At 43.8% G+C, this 15,388-nt stretch overlaps 1 protein-coding gene across 1 annotated transcript in view; it reads left to right on the forward strand.

The window, feature by feature from the left end:
• Window positions 1–15,388, forward strand: part of dock1 (dedicator of cytokinesis 1) — a 159,415-nt gene that overhangs the window by 90,428 nt on the left and 53,599 nt on the right. The gene's annotated exons all lie outside the window — the stretch shown is intronic.

Consider the following 15,388-nt stretch of genomic DNA (forward strand, 5'->3'; position numbering starts at 1 on the left):
TTGCCAAGCACCATTTTCAAGATTTCACTCTGAATAATTATGTAGCTTTGCAGAAATAACAAAATAGCACAGGAACACATTTTTAGTCGAGAGCGCGGTATGAAAGTTACTAATTATAACCCGAGGGGAAGGCAACGTGTTTAAGTTAAGCTCACGTTTAGATCCAGGATAACTGACCTTTTTAATACCACTGTGATTTCGCAGCAGAAGTGTCGGCATACTTCCGTGTATCGGGGTCAGATACATATCCAATCAAATTATAGATGCAGCAATAGCAACCTGGCTTTGAATGAAACCAGATAGTCCTAAACTGTGCAACACAGCTCACGGATGATGATGAAGCCAAATGATTCGTCTTCCAGAACTAATGCACAATAGTTGTTAAGCTTTGCTGTTCCATTTGTGGTTTAATATGGCGTCATAGTGATGAATATATACATGAACTTAGTGTTCCTTTTAATGTCTGATACTGTGACGTGATAAATCCAGATTTGCTGTTAATCCACAGCACATAGAACATCTGCATACTTTTCCTCCATATGCACAGCATTTGTTGAAAAGCCATGTGTGCATTACATACGTTTCCACATTCATATTTTGTATTCGTATTTCATTTAAATCGCTTTCAGTTGTGCACTTGTGGCTCACACGTGTGTGTGTGTTGTGTGGGACTGCATTATATACTGCAGTTACAGTACAAGACTTGATGCAGCCTAACGGCCTCTCATTGAGCCTCCTAAGCCTGAGAGTGTGTGTGCTGTACTCGTCATTAGTATCCATCCCTGCTGTGTATGATGCTAGAACTACCACCGTGAAAGAAGCCTGCTGCTGTTTTTCACGGTGGACTTCTTATCCTCGCACTCAAGCCTGCGGACATTGTTGCCTTATTGTTTTTTTTACTCGCTTTGTCCCCACGGATTAGTCCTTCCCTTTGTCGTGAACTCACTCGCTGTAGTCGGCTTTTTGTGCGACGCCTGCGCCCAGGTGGGTTCTTGGGAGCTTGATGAGTTTACGGTAAGCCTGTAATTCATACGTCTGCTAACATGCAGGCTGGACGGATATAAGACCTCGAGAAAGGATGCATGCTGCAGCAGCTGCCTGTTCAGAATGCATCAGACCACTCTCTCCTTTCCTCTCTTTCTTGTCTTCCTGAAGAACATTATACATCTTCTTTCTGTCACACGTTTTTTTTGTTTTTTGTTCTCCTCCTCTCAGTCTCTTCCCCTTTGTTGCTTTCTGTCTCGCTTTGCCGCTGAGGGTTTCAAAGCTGATGGGTAACTACAGAACTCCCCTGCTGCTCTCAGATTCCTCCTAGCCATCCATAGCAAAGACAAAAAATAGAAGAAAGAAACACACACACAAGGACAGACGGGGGGGGAACATACTGGAAGAAACAGGTGCATGGATGTAGATGCAGCAGAATTGAATGTGAGAGAAAATAGACAAGATAATAACGATGAAGAGGGAAGATGAAGCCAAAGAGAGAGGATCCATGAACAAGAATAGAAACCCTGAGAGGGGAGGAGAGAGACAGCCAAAGCCACTCTGTTTAGTCAATAAGATGTATAATTATAAGTCATATAGTGGAGGGAGAGAGGCAGCTGTATGAAGATACTTTACAATAAAAAATATTTCAACTATTTTGTAAAGATCTTCCTCACTACACCTGTAAGTCTTAACTGTACATTAAATCCCAAAATACATGCCAGGCTTCTTGCTAAAAACGCTTTCCCAGAAGGATTTGATGTGAAAGTTTGAACACTTTTTAAAGTGACTGTTTACAGGACACATACAGGAACTATTAATAAAGGAATACGTCGCCCACATAATGAGCATTTGTGGGACGGTGGGTTTTATTTGGCTACCATGCAAGGTGCCACCTGCCCATCAGGACTACTTCATCATTCGCACCCAATCGTTTCGTGTGTTAAATGTGTGTTCGGCTAAGTGTCGAAGAAGACTCCTAGGGCACTTTTAATGGTTCACAAATTCACATTAGGCCCTACCAGCATGCTTGACAGCTCACCCCGACCTCCACCTGCCGGGATCAATCAATTCAGTGATCAGTATCAAGCCACGGTGATGTTTGCTAGGACCTCAAGCCACACGTAATTAGTGCTGGAACGATTATTCGATCTACAGAAACTTATTTGACATCATTTTCGATAATTAATGAATTATTTGACATATATCAAGTAATTGGAAATGTAATTTGTGTGGGGTTTGGACTGTTTGGAAGCAATTTCAAGATGTCGCCTTGGGCATTTGTCATTATGTAAAAGACAAAAGCGTTAATTACATTTTTTTTTTTAATCAAAAGAATTGTCTGTTGCGAAGCTAGAAGTATGTAAGCTAGAAATATATAGATACTTCAACTTCTTCCCTTCTATGTCTCCCTCTGCCTCTGGGCCCCGTCGGAGCCCCAGCTGACTGGGGCCCCTACTGCAAAGCAGTGGGGAACACATGCTTTACACACACGTACACCAGCGCGCACTGACAGCAACACCCAGGTGGGATCATGTGTTGAAGAGAGTGCTTCTGTATGCAACAGAAGAACAAAGTCCCTCGCACACCTTCCCCTCTTCACAACAACAGACGCCCGCGATTCACCTCAACTGCTTGGCGTTGTTGCGGCGCTCCGGGGGAAAATCAGACTCTTAATGAATAATCCTATTAGCACATGAAAGGTAACATCTGGCTTCTTCCAAAAGCAGTCATTCTTTCATACGAGAGCAATTTGTCGTCTGGATGAATGAATGCCCCTCCTCGCGAGCAGGTTCACGGGAGGCGAATGCCCACTTCCCCGCTCGTTTGGGAACCCGTGCACGCTCTCTCACTCCCCCCACGCCTCCTCTCACACGCTGCCATATTTACTTGTTTTGGGGAAGCATGGGTCGTGAAAAAGGGGGGAAAAAAGTTCACAAAACTGCTATTCGCGCAGAGCCAACTCCATTTCATTTTTCCCTGTCGGTTCTCCGTGTCAACGCACGACGTCTCCGTGTAAAAGCTTTGTCGTAGCGTTGTTCTACTTGCACAGACTCCTTTCATGCGAGCACATAAGTGCAGTGCTGGGGCGAGGTGCAGACTGATTCCTAAAAATAAAGATTGGCTTTGAAGCGGTGGGCCATCGCGCCCGTCACTCTTGGACGGCCGTGCCGAGTTCTCACGGAGGTTCAAGGAAAGCCAGGCAGTGACTGATGAAGAGGGAACATCATCCCTGTCCTGTCATTCTGTTTAGTTGTTTTTACATTAGATAAATGAGTCTGCGATAGCAGGTATGTACTTTTCATGTCACTCTTGGGTGCCGGCACATAACACCCTTCAATTGAAAAAAAATAAATTCAATATCCTCTCCTGTCATACTGTCTCTATTACTTCTCGCAGACGATGCTTTTTTTTTTCTCCCTCTATATCTCTTTCTCTATCTTCCCTCAGTCCTTCTTCTCAGTGTCTGGGCAAAGTGAAATAGAGCAGAGGGGAGATCGTATCGGAGCGTTGATGTGAGATATGGTTGAAGGGGAGACGGAGAGCGATGGCAGGGGGGCTTGTGGTGATGAGTGGGAGTGACGAGCGTTTTGTGTGACGGTGGAGATGTGAGGGTTCAAGACGACCCGTGTTCTCTCTCTCCTCACACACGCACACACACACACGCGCATGCTCCAGTAATCTGTACTGAGATGGTGACTTCAACCAGTCCATTAATCTAGATTAGTGTTAAATTAAGGTCCTTCATCAGATGCAGCCAACTGTCTGATGTCCAGCTCTCATTACATATTCCTCCTGTGCTGCAAAACACACTGCTGCCTCCGTACGTGGGACAGCCGCTTCACGCAGGAATTCTGCAATTGTTCTTTTTGGTTTTGATAGCAGTGTGGTTTATGTAACGCTCCCTCAGCTGCAAGACTGAGAGGAAATGCAGCATCATGCAAGCCCTTGTAAGCAAGCAGTTTTAGCTATGTATGCAGAGCCAGCCAGGTTAAATCTGGATGGAAATCCTCTCAGAAACCGAAAACTGACCTGCCAGATCTGATTAATGTCGGCTAGTCAGGCAGTGAGTTTCCCCCCCTCGTTTCTTTTCCTGAGATACATAAACATTTTTCATCTTTAAAGTTTTCTAAACTGACCGAATGGTCTCTTAAGCTCAGCACCAACACATTCCACAGCCGCTGCCTGAGATCTCCCTGAACCACTTCTCCCCAGCAGAGGCAACTAAGCTGAACTAAAATCAATCTGAGATGTTGCCTCCTTTCATCTGCCACAAGCATTTGATATTTGATCAGCCGACTGAAAGGGAAAATCTCCAGTGAAAACATTCCCTGTGGATAATCCCGGGCTCAGTCCCGCAGAGCGAGCGGGTCCCTCGGATTTCCCACCTCCAGAGGTTATTTGATCAGACTCGCGGTTGCAGACCGAGCGGTGAAATAGAGGAGAAGGACAAGAGCAGAGAAGAGCGACTCACCTCAGACTGTGAACTACTGACGTAAAGGATGCGTTAGCCTAGATCCCTGGCTTTGCCCATGCATGCCCGTTTCCTTAGTGGATTAGAGGCGAGCTGGAAGAGGAGGCTATGCCATGGCAGAAGTTAAGAGGACAGACAGGCAGGCAGAGCAGAGCAGCAGCGGCGGCAGTAGTTGGAGTAGTTGTTGCACATCGGCGTCCTCTGATCCAGTGGCGCGAGGTTCCTCTAAGCCCCGGTCAGAGTCAACACTCCCCCTCTCTTTTTGCTCCTCTCCACCCGTTCCCCTTTCCCTTTCTCCGCGCGGCGTCGGCAGGGGCTCACACTCACTCACACACGCATGCACACACACTCACACAGGCACACACTCGCACACCAGTGGCTGAACTCCGGACGCCTCAGCGACAGAGCCCACGCAGGCAGAATATCCCCATCGTGCCGCCGCAGTTCTCCTCTCTGGCTTTCTCCTTTTTTTCTGCATATGTGCGTCTGAGTGTGTGTGTGGAGAGGGAGAGAGAGAGAGAGAGAGAGTAAGACAGACAGAGAGAGGTAGAGAGGTAAAGCGAGAGGGGGAGGGAACATGGGAGAGAGAGAGAGAGAGAGCAGAGGGAGGAGGGAAGGTTGCAGTGGAGAAAGTACAGCTCCGGTTTGGGCTATACATCTGGCAGGTTCATGCATCATCCCTTTATCTCGTCATCAGTGAGAGCGGTTCTGTCAGTGACCTCACTTCCTTGGAGACCATATGCTCATCAAAACTTCCTTCATCGGGAGCAGAAGAATTCACTTTTAAACAGATCGCACTTTTCCTCAAAGCCCTGCTGCAGCCCTTCGTGCCAGCGTTTGTCGCGAGACGCGTTGTGTGAGACACAGTCTACATGCATCCCTGTGTCTTTAACTCTTGTGTGTGTCTTGTGTGTGTGTGTGTGTGATGCTCGTCGTTCCGTATCAATCCTGAGTGTTTCATCACAAGTCCATTCACCTCTCTTTGTGTGGAAAGAAGACTCCATCTGCTTTGTCATCCCTCTCAAGAGTTTGTTTGCCTGATCTCATCGGAGCTTTTCATCCGTCAGTCGGGGGATAGTCGGTGTCTAATGCCGTTAGTGCAGGAGAAGACATGTTTGTCATCTGGGAATGTGCGTTTACCTCTTGGACTTGATTGGGTTTGTGGTGTGTTATTGGAGTGCTCAATGAATGAAATACGGAGGGAGGAAATGAACCCTCTTGGTGAAACCTTGATCATGTTAAAGTGGAGCTGTATTGTATTATAAGATGTGCCTGGTTGGATGTTTTCAGAGCCTTAGCTCGCCCTCACCCTCTCACTGGGAAAGTCCTCGCTCTGCTTTAAGCCTCAGGTACCATGGTAATGAGCTGCAGCTCTCCAGACAGCTGCTCCTGTGTGTGTGTGTGTGTGTGTGTGTGTGTGTGTGTGTGTGTGTGTGTGTGTTTTGGCATTGAAGTGCGCGTGTGAGTTTCTTCTTATCCCCTATGTTAACCGGTGAACGGGCCTATAAACAACGCGCAGCCCATAACGCATCCAGTTAAGACTAGGCTAACATCATTCATCCGTCAGAACCTTGTCCAGTCAATATGTATTGGTTTTTTTTATTGAAGTTTAATGACATTTTGGGTAAAAATTAAATCCACTCATCAAATTGAAGTACTCGTCAGTAGTTTAGTAAAAAAAGAAAAAAAAAACGTGTATGGAAATCAGCTTTAATCCACTTGAGGCCGTCTTGTTTCAGATATTAACTGAGATTGGACCACAGGGCATTCATCTTTTTTAGTAAAAGTATTTTTTTTATAATAACATTTCTTGGCTATCTTATTCTTAATAGGTCACTTCTCATCATAAAATCGTATTAATGCCACTTTATTGTTATTATTATTGTGATTCTCATTAGTTGTATTTCCCTGTCGATTCAAAATAGTTACGTTTTTATTTCTCTATCGGATTATTCCTTATTTTTGGATAATGTTTTGTCGTTGAAATCTTTTCTCATCATCATTAAATCCTTTTATACCGTGACGTCATTTCTTGTTAATTAATTCAATTGATGACACATTTATGATGATATGCGTCATTGGTGAACTAAAATGATTGAAAGGGTGGAAGAAAAGAGGAAATGTTTCATTGTTTCGTTATCTAAATAACATAATAGTCGGTGTGTCCTGTGGAGATGTTGCTGAGTTATTACCCACAAATCCATTCGACCTCCTTCCCTTTGTTTATCACCCTCTCACAGCTCAGCCCTTTATGACACGTGTGAATAACAGAGATTTGTGCGATGCTTTGTTCAAGCCTTCGCCTCATCTCGCCTCTCTCTGACGTGACATAAGAAACCTCTATTTTCTCACTGCGCCCACACTCGCAACACCGTTCCACGAGACTGGCTTCTTGTTTGGAGTGACAGTAACACAGCCAATGACGGGCTGCAGGTTTGACAAAGGAGAAAGCTGAATAATGTTTGTTAAGAGTTCACCTTGGAACGTCGCGGTGCCTGGCAAGTGTTTTAGGTCTGAACCCGGGGTTAATGGCATTTGTTTAATGGATAAAAGTCCCCTGGGAGGTGATGTCTACTGTATGTGGGTTTGGAATAGGCCTCGCTGTATTTTCCTTTATTGGACACTGCTCCGCGATGTTGCTGTGTAAGCACACTGTTTCTCAGACGGATAAACCGATGGCATTGGACAAGTCACAGGAGTGACTCTCTTCTATTGATTTCATTACCTCGCAGCCAAGCCCTCGGGGGACTCCTGTTTGATGTCCTTGTCCCCCCCTGCTTATATATGCTAAACACAGTGCTGTGGTTAGAGGAAGATACGGACCCAATCTTCCATTTTTGTTTTTACTGCCGTTCTGTCCCACAGATTTCTTATGTTACTATCAAATACAGGCTAAACAGCAGAGAAATATTACAGAAATATTACAATATATGAAATACGGCACCTTAGCTTAGGTGGAACAAAGAAAAAACAAACAAGACTTGTGCTTCCTATTGTAGACGACGCTTTTGTATCATTCTGTCATGGTTATATGCCTCCTTCAAGTCCAGTTGAGGCCATTGTTGCATGTTACTTCCCTCAATATCACCATAGCTTACCACCATGGATAAGAAGTGACAAATCGATTCATTACGAAACACAAATGTCATCTTACGTCGGAAGCATCAATGAAATGCGATGAGGAATCGCGTCGTTATTGCGTTACTGGTGCTCGATTTGAAAATTAAATCTCGTCACATCCTCTTTAATAACATTTTAATGGACATGTACCTTCTGTGATTTGAGGACAGAGTCGTTACCGATTCCAGGGCATAGCAGTGTTCTTTCCTCCCACTGCTTTTTTCTCAGCTCACACTGCTGTCAATTAGCGTGGTGTGTGTTTTGTGGAAAGGATACCTGACTTACCAGAATTAATTAGGGTAGATGCTACAATGTACACACCAACACTTGGGTAAATGCTTGGAGGGGGGGTTAGCCTGGCTCAGAATCTTAAGGTGGACTGGCTCTTAAGGTGGACCAGCTATTCTAACTCCTCCAAGCTCTGAATGTGATTACTCTGCGTTTGTGCGCATGCATGTAAACATATAGTAGTCAGTGTAGCTGAAAATATATATTTTTTTAAATATTTAATTTCACTTGAAAATACTATGCCAAGTGGTTATTTCAGATGGACTCCACATGTATTTAATTTCTAGAAAACATTGTGAGATATATATCGTTAATGTGTTGACATTACCTCTGGGGTTTAAGGATTTTGGCCATATCGCCAGCTTTACAATAAGTTATCTAATGCACCGAAACATCTCGAGTGTTCTTAAACTTCTTCTTAGATTCCCAGATAACATACGTATATGAAACTCTCCTTTTATAGCCTCACTACCAATCCGTCCCCTGAGCTCCTGAGTGCATTCATCCACACAAAGTGAATTAGATCGTCGAGTGTCCTAGCTGTACGGAGCCCAAGTACTAGACATGAAGACAGCTGTCTTGTTTATGGTGGCTTTGATCTCTCAGCAATCATGAAAGAGAAAGGGATGGTTTAGCGTGCGTGCATGCATGTGTGTGTGTGTGTGTGTGTGTGTGTGTGTGTGTGTGTGTGTGTGTGTGTGTGTGTATGGGTTTCAGCTGACAGACTGATATGATGTGTCTGCTGCACTGCCCCAGCAAGTCTCCGAGTGAGAAGCAAAGCTGAAAATGTGCCTAGCAGATACGTCGGTGAGTCTCTCTCCATCTGCTGCAATCTCTTGGTCTTTTCATCAAGCGTATGTACAAAGATGGCCTCAAGTCAGTCCAAAAAAACAACTGGGGTTAAAGCGGGGTAAAGCTCAGCACAAGTACATACGTGCTGCAAGTTACATGAGCGAGATGTAATGTTGAAATTAGATAGATCGCGTTAAAGATGATAACAAAATATCAGCTTTCAAGGTACCTACAGTTTGTTTTGAGCAGATTTGATACCGCCAACTCAACTCACAATGTTTAAAGCTGACCTTTTTATTAGCCATCTGCAGATCCACACATTCATATTGACTTGCACAATCCCCCCCCTCATGCTCCAGTCCATCCACACAAACTGCCACACCAACCGGGCAATGGTCAGTGACACCTATTTCCTTTCCAGCAAATGATGTATGATTGGCATTGGTCACGGGGAGCTTTCTTTTGAGAGGAAGTGGCTTCAGCTCAATGGGGTTTCCTGCGTAAATGTAGGCGTCTTGTTCAAGGAAGTATAATGCTTTGATGTATTAGAGTGTGAAAGTGCTTCCTCGAGCTTGTCTAAGTTTGACGCCGTGACGGCATAACGGGTCACTTTCATGGCTGGCTGCCCAGGTTGTCCGTGGTTATTTATTTATTTATTTATATATATTTATCCAGAAGTGTTGATCTGGACATCACCACTATGAAGAAAATGAAGTGTGAATGGTTTCATCTGGCCTCGAACAGGTCCTCCTCTCCTGTTGCCATTGGCAGACCCGTCTGCCTGACACCTTGTTGGCACGGCTGTTTCAGGCAAGCGGACTCGCTGTTGAGTCCTGCAGCAGTGGCCAAGTGCCTCCCTTTGACAGGCCTGTGCAAGAAAGTGTATAAGTGCTGCCACCACTCCAGCCTCTCTGTGTGTGTGTGTGTGTGTGTGTGTGTGTGTGTGTGTGTGTGTGTGTGTGGAAGGAAAACAGAGGTGGGTAGATTGATTTTCCCCTCTGGTACAGAAGCAGTAAGACTGCATGAAGTCATTATTGCTCCTATGAAACAACAACAGCATACAGTGTTCAAATCAAGTTACTTTTAATATATAATAGGTATGTTATAATTGATATTTTCTGACAATGTGATTATATTGTTGTTTTATAAAAAATTCTGTTTTCCGAATGAATGAAAATGAGATGTTAAGGATTTCATTCGAATGTGTGTGTGTGTGTAGAGTTTTGTATAATATTATGCCTAAAGGCAGAGCACAGTTCATTGCTTTGGACACACATGTTATTGTGTTAGTTAGAAAATATATAAATTGTGTATAAATTGTGTATTCTACAACAGCAGAAGAGACTTTTCCTCTTGTCATTTTAAGGTGGTTGATCCACAGCTACTTCCTGAATTTTTAGATATTTTTTGTGTGTCGAGTTCGCCTGTATTTTTTTTGTACGGGGACTATTGACGCCATTTCACATTTTCGTGTGAATTCTCCACAGAAATTCCCTTTCAGTGGGAATATTTGTAATCTCAGTTCCAACAATGCTTTCTGTTATTGAGGAGGCAAATTGAAGAGATCTCACCGTGTGCTGTTGACTGCCTTTGCCATCACCCAATACATGGTGTAGCAGTGTGAATCACTTGTGTTTGCACTATGTCTTCATCCCGCTCGGATTAAATAGCATACTGACGACGTGAGGGTTTTCTGTGGGCTTGTGGGCTTGTGTAATTTCCGTTTTAATGAGCCAGCAAATTCATATTTCATCAGGCCTGAAGCTAATAGAGAGAAAGAGGGAGTCATTTTTGTCCCTTTAGGTCCCCCCCCCCCCCCTCCCTCCTCCTCCTCCTCATCTTTCTCTATACGTCTGTGTTTTCTCTCCTCCAGAGACGGGACAAGGCTCTCCGTCTACATCTCTCTAGAGACCGACTTGCCATTTCCCTACTGGCTTAATTAGAGGCTTAAGACAATGCTCTGTTTATGGGGCAACCCTTCACTACGAGAGCAAACATCATTTTTTTGCTTCTCCGCTGTCGGGCACTAAAGTGAGATGAATTATCAGAGAGATGCGAGCTACAGAGAGTATGATGGATCTGGCGCTGCCCTCTAATCACCACCTTTTTCATTTCCGCTAAGATTCTGCCTCATTTGCCCTCGAGCCTAAGATGGATATGGAGGCAGGGTTTCGGAAATCTGCAACTTCTGGACACTGTGATAAATATGAATAATAAAGTATCCGTTTGTTGTTTAGCCTGAGAAATAGTCTCGCTAGATAAATGCTTGAGATTGATGACCGCTCAAGTGGTGGACATTAAATGATTTACTTCCTTCAACATATTGATAATTTTTTTTTTGTCCTGTCCTTCAGGTGCTTCATCATCTCCAGTGTGTAAGCTCAATGATCAATCTAGAAATTATGGTTTCTGCCTTTGCTCATGTCCTCTGTAGCCTATTTGAGGTCATGTGCTTTGTCTCAAATTGCTCCCTTTCATTACAAACACTCTTGCTTTTAGAGAATTGAGATTTCAGACAGTTATTAATCATCATTTTGCATCATCACTGAGTGTCGTGTTTTATAACTGCCATTTATCTGCCTGTCATCTGAAAGAATTGTGTGCACGCTCTGGACACTGCAATGTTGTCCGTGCAAGACTTTGCTTCGGTGTACGGCTGATTTTCATATCGGTAACATCTGCTATTGAAAGAATCTTTAATCAAAGTATAAGGAACTTTTTTTTTTTAATGTGATTTAATTCAAATAAATGTAGCCTTCGAGCTAGAATACAAACAAGGCATGACATGCAGGTGGCATCACACAATCAAAATGAAAGGAGGTTGTGTCAGGACGTCTTAACTTTTCTGTTTCTCCTGTTGTGCTTTGGTCATTAGTCATTAATGTTAGGTAGGCGGCTGAAGAAGTACTTTCTCGTTCCCTGCCTGTACCAACACCCCTCTGTGCAGCTCCTCAGTGTGTGACATCCAAAATCAGAATTGATTGGCCCGTTTGTAACTCCTGAGGCAGAGACGGCTTCTTTTCTTCGTCTGCTTTATTTGATTTCCTACCTTTCTTTCTCTGTGCTTGACAAAGAAAAAAAATATAATGGTTAAAGGCATTGTCATGGTAACGCCGCAGGAATTATCCCGACCATAAAAGTGGAGAGATGAGCCATGAAAGGACTTGCTGGCCTTTGAGATCTTCTGGTTCACTCCAAACGCCGCCGGTCACTGTGAAAGGACCTGTGAAGTCAGCTGTATGACAGTGACTTTGTCCTTATCAACTTAGAGCTGGAGACCTGAGAGCAGCAGATCTGAACTTTACCCGTTTCCCCCGTCATGCCCCCACATCTCTGTTTCTCACATTAGCCCTGAACAGCTGGTGTGGCATGTGTTCCTGTTCCGCATTTAGATCTTAATCGCTGCACAGTGAATCGTCTGAATCCCTTTTCTGGGTGGGTTTTTCTGTCTTTTATCTGCCACTCTGAGACCAAGTCAAGCTGGGAATATGGCAGCTAGATCCCTCACCTGTATTTAATGTGCCATCAGGATTTGCCAGCTGACCCTACTGCGTCTATCAGGAATATCATTTGTCGGGCAGCTTAAAGGGTTTTTAGGTTTTTATATCATTGTATGGATTCACAGTGGTGTTCCTTATGTATTCAAATCCAAACATTCAAGTTTTGGTCAAAGTACGTACGTCCAAGGAGCAAAATGCTGTTTTCTAAAAGGGCATGGAAAAATATGACATGGGTTTCTGCATGATGTCGTTATCCTTACCTATAGTGATTGTATATTACCTACAGGAACTCAGATGGCCTTGGCCTGCAAGGAATGAGAAATGTACTGCTGTGGACGCCATGTTAGTCCGAAAGTCGCTCAATAACACAAACAGACTAACCAATTATCGCAGCGGTAAACCAGCAACTCGCGTGTTCTGGGACGTAAAATGACAAAAAACTTTGTCAAAGGAGTCTTGTTGCTTTGAAGAGAGAGATGTAACTGCTTCAGTTCCAGGTCAGAAACGGATTATTTTTTATATATGAAATATGTATATATATATATATAGCGTGCACTTAAAGCTGAGGTAGGCAGTTTTTGTTTTTATAGTGTTATGGGGCAAAAATGTCATTATAACCTTCCAGCTTATTTTAATTCAAGTGGCACTCCAGGGTGGGCATTTTTCTGAACAAGGCAGGAAATACGAATTTGAAATGCAACGCGTTGGCCAAAATGCAATCTCAAAACCCTCAGGCTGTAGTCCGACGATGATTTAGTCGGCTACTTGTGAAACAATCCGATTGTACATGTCGTCTCTCAACTCCACCTCAGAGTACTAGGCATTCATTTCAGATATCATCCCGATCCCGATGCCATTGGCGGCGTTCCATTCGGAAAAACCTGGAGTCGAGCTGATTCATTCATAATTCATTTATGAGTAACACGTTACAGCAATAAAATCAATAGTGGCGTGGGCGTATGTATGCCTGTGTTGTTGGCAGTCTCGATTGAACATTTGGAACACCTTAAGGGTTATGTAAGCAGCGCTGGAGCCTTATGGCAAGTCCCACTCTCAGGCTTACAGCATGTAAGATTTGCTCTGAAGGCTCGTCCTCTTGGGGTTTCATGCACAGCTGAAGCGGTGGAAAGAATAAACGAACATGGGATACCCTCCAGCTGATCTAGTCTGCGTGGTGAGGGGAGTTGCTGCGAGAGGCACCAGTGACTTCTAAAGACCACTGCCTGCTTTGAAGCCCGTGCTCCTTTTTATTAATAAAGTGACTGCCCAATGTTAGGGGAATTGCAGCAGCCAGTGCCCATCCCATCACGCCAGTTAGACTTGTGGATCTGGGAAATTAGAGTTTGAATGGAGAAAGATGGGTTTCAACATCTTCAAACAAGTCTTTGAGTATTGCAGTCTTTGCCAGCGAACTATACATTAAATCTTCCCCAAAAAGAGCAATTTCACTAACCGACCTTTAAGTCAGAACCAGAGGTTATCCATACGCTTGTGATCAAGTAATTTCATCCTTTGTTCTCCACTTAAGACGTTACAGAAGTGTGACAGAAATGTCCTTTCACACACCTAATACACACTGTTTCTAATCAGGCTCTGTCTAAATTCGTTCCCCGTCTTTTAATGCTGGAGAACCGAGGCTGACATGCCTCCACGGATGAAAGAGTCCTGCCCTCTGTGCTTTAGAAAAACATATCCATATTAATATAACATGAGTCACACTGGTTTCTGTGGAGCATTGCTGAGGGGGAATTGAAGCAGTCATCGGCCCCACGTACAAAGGAAAAGTGAGGGAAACATGAAGAATAGACGTGTGCATTAGTGATTGTTTTCGGTGTCTTACGCATGATGGTCTTATTGTGTGGTAATTGCCATACATTCAAACACTTATAATTAACTTTTGTCTAAAGATATTACAATGTGCTGTACTGAAAACGAAGCAAACACAGAATTGGAGCGAGGGGTCAGGTGAGGGAAGAGTGTGAGTGTGATTGTTCAGCATTGTTTCTGCTCTGCTGTGTTTTGGTGGGTCAGGCCTAATTACAGCTCAAGGAGAGGTTGTCCAGCAGAAACAGAACGCCTTGCGAGGATTAACTACCATGAAGCAGCTGAGCTATAGCCGTCGCATGAGTCTTCACTTCACCGAGGGTAGTCCCCGTCCAGCTTAAGGTCCCGACTCGTGGTCTGCTCAGGTGTTTAGCTACGGAAAGATTCGCGCTTATGGAAAATGGCCTTGCTCAAATTCACTCTATCTTACAGACGACATGAATCGATACGAACCTTTCACGTCTTTAAAAGAGCGTATTAAAGCTGCTTTGTGCATCTGTCTTTGGGAAATAGGCTTTCAGTCAAAGATTGAAATAAATCAGTTGATAAAGAGATATCAAATAGGAAAACAATCCCTCTGGCCTGACATTCTCGTTTCTTTGAAATATCAGTTGCTCATAGGTCATTGCTTTTGTTAGCTCCAGTTAAGGATGTATGTGTGTTTGTGGAAAAGGTCAGTCTTAATCCTGCTTACTTCAGTAGTTTTGAGATAGGCAGTCACCTCTTAATGCTTATCAGACCTGAGACTTATTAATCTGGATGTGCTGTCATGCATTCTGTGACGGAGCCGTTTTTTAATTACTTTCTCTTATCTTTGGTGCATTTTCTTTGATCAGCTAGTTGAGGTAAAGCTTTCTGCGAGTATTCCAATATTACTACTGCATGTTCTTCATCTTCAAAAAGTACTTATGCAAATGTTGTAATGTATTGTTTGGATTTGTTTTTAATTAGCAGTACGTCTTTTGTTAGCCCAATATATGCATTTACAACATCATCTCTTCTCCGTCTGTGTCTTTTAACTTTTCTTTTGTTCTCGTTTGAGTCTCTTGGTAGTTTATTACCATGATTCTCTGTATAAATCCTGTGCTTGATTCATCTATTCCTGTGATATTCTCTGTCGACCTTAAACAGTCAGTCCAGTCAGACACACAGTCAAGCAGGGCCCCTCCCAAAAAAAGACCCAGTTCCCCTCACATTTCTTTTTTTCCTCTCCCTCCAGTATGTCTCTGCTTTTGTTCAAACACATAACTGGCATGACACCTGATGGCAGCGGCAAGTCTCCACTCAGCCTTCCACACGTTTGTCTTCCCTTATCTGCTCTGAGCAGCGCACGTCCAGCGGGCCAACCAGAGCCAGGCTAGCGGACTGTAAAGTAAAGACGGCCCTTTGGGGACCTCGCAGGCAT

Source organism: Pholis gunnellus, assembly GCF_910591455.1.
Source record: "Pholis gunnellus genome assembly, chromosome: 21".
In the NCBI taxonomy this organism is placed as follows: Eukaryota; Metazoa; Chordata; class Actinopteri; order Perciformes; family Pholidae; genus Pholis; species Pholis gunnellus.